Below are 2604 nucleotides of genomic sequence, written 5' to 3' on the forward strand. Positions count from 1 at the left end.
TGGGCAAGTGCTGACCAGATAGCATTACGTATTACATCTTGTGGTCAAACATGCTTAAAGAATAATAAAGACCTTAACTGTCAGTGCTCAAATTCAAGTAGTTAAGGGCGGAGAGTCAGTGCTGCCCAATTGTTTAAAGCTTTCTTAGTGAAGGTGATGCAAATTCGGAAAATTCGTCGGACTTTTAAATTTGTACACTGCTTTTTACTGATAATTTTCCTCAAGGTAGACTACCCTAATGACGTACCATGCCAAGATCATCGATAAGCAAAGAAAGTAGGAGGATTGAATGACCCATTTTTAAAAGCAACAGTCAAAACATGATAAGTTTACTCACGCAGAGGTTGCATTGAAAGCTGCCTCACATTTTTACTGTTTCGTTAATAAGGGCCTATTGGCACAAGAAAAATGCGTTTTCAGACACCCTATTTATTGTCTTCTCGTTCTAGATTCGCCACAGACACCTCAGTCTCGTCCCACGGCAGATCCCGGAGAAGTGTGAATAAGGTGATTTACCTGTAGTGTATAGACTCATTGAACATCCAGGAAAGGGCAGATTCTACTGCCATTGTTGACCAAAAATTTGCCATGACCCGCCTCCGAGTAGAAAAAATCGGACAACTATTCGTGTAAGATAGGCAGATAATGAGAGGGTTACAAATCTGCGTAGATATGAAATGCAATGTAAATACACCAATGCAGTGCACGTAATGCATGTAATGTGCATGTCATGGTCATATTATGTCATCTGCGCCCAGTTGCTAACACTGCGACCTCGTGTCAAGCAACATATGGCCTCCCTGTTACCCCGTCTAAGCTCCAGTACATTAAAGACCACCATCACCAGTTCATGACACGTCAGTATGCATCAGTTTTGGTTACCTGTTCCCTCTGGATGGATGAGGTGACAGATGAGCCAGAGATAGGTGATACGCGTCGAAGTGGATGGTGCTGCTGTGCATACTATGCCTCACATTCTCTAAACTCGCATCATTCTGTGACATTTACATCTACTTGCTATGCAAAATCCATGTATTTAATTGATGCCTTTTGTTCTAAATATCAAATTATTTTAGTGTTGCAATTCCTTTCGTAGCATCCAACAAGAAATTCGGTTTCGATGAGACACAACAAAATTCTGCCCATTTGTCACTTGCATAACTCATCAATTCTGTCCCCTCTTCAAACAGAGAGTTGGTGATTCTGGCGCTTTCTTTAAATTGAATTGGTATGACGCTGAGGCGTGTGAGTCTCTCAAGCAATAATGTCTATCTTTTGAAGGTCGTGGAACCAAGCAATTGCTACGGCAATGTGATTGTAAGAGAAACATTTGCGTTTTTTGGAGCGACTATAGCTATAATTGCAGCCCTTTACTCAGTAATTACATAAATGCATAAAACAGGTCCAATCTGATGCACTATACACAAATACTACAACCAAATGCGCTTCAACACACAATGCACATTATTACATTTGAGCACATTGACTAAAAGTACACTTAAGTTACACTGAAAATCAGGTGCAGACCAGATAAATAATCCTAGATACGATACCGCACTTTGATATTTTGTAGCACAAATTGGAAAAGGCATAACTATTTATTTTACTGCTACTTGCTTCATGATGTGAGCTCCACATATGTGCTTATACGAAGTGTGTATTTTGTACCCGTTTTGCAAAAAAAAGTACTTAAATAGCAAAGGATACTTTTACTACTATTATTATTGTTATGATTATTGCAATGTTACTGTTTTAACATCAGCACAACACTTCACATTCAGCTACCAAACTATTTTTTAGGCTGACAAGTGATTAAGTTGCATGTCGACGAGATATGCTTAAGGTAAAATCAAGTGAGTCATTTTTAGTTGTGTATGCTCAATTTAAACACTACTATGCTTTAGTAATTTACTCCAATCCAATTAGAGTACACTTTGCGCACAGTTCCCATTCGATTTGTATGAAAAATTCTGTAAGCTAATGAAAAGGACTATGCATGCTAAGTTAAAACATGCTAAATTTGTTTATTATTTAATGAGAGAAGAGGTAAAGTCTCTGGCAAACCGGTAAGATAATGGCCTATGGCCGTCACACCTCCCGCCGAGTAAGCATTTCCAAACTTGAGAACGTACACCTCGGAGCTTTGTTTTTGTGTCCTTATGGTCTACGAGATATATAAGTATAAATTTCTCTCTGCGTTCACCTTCCTTAGTGCTTACCTAGACCAGTGCTCCATTGGTGCAGCAGACGGTGGAGGGTGTCGACAAATGCCCATAAAATGAACACTCGAGAAGATGGGTGTAGTGTAGGGGACCTTTTGTTAAATATGTCTTGACGAAAAGTAGGACATCTTGTAGACAATGTCATTTGCTAAAGTCGAAATTGCACGACTTAACTGGGGCCTCCTTAACCAAATACCCAACCCGAACAAATCAGAGGCGAAGGCAAAACAACGCATCATGTTTGTTAAATAAACATGGGTTACAATTGCGTGGGTAATATCTTGGTCAGGGCGGAGTTGTTATCCAGGTCACCCACAATTCTTTTGGAGATCACCGCTTGATAGGGTTCCGTTGATGGTTCTTGATTCACAGAATTCGCCAA

The sequence above is a fragment of the Echinococcus granulosus genome (genome assembly GCF_000524195.1).
Source record: "Echinococcus granulosus chromosome Unknown EG_S00232, whole genome shotgun sequence".
Taxonomy (NCBI): Eukaryota; Metazoa; Platyhelminthes; class Cestoda; order Cyclophyllidea; family Taeniidae; genus Echinococcus; species Echinococcus granulosus.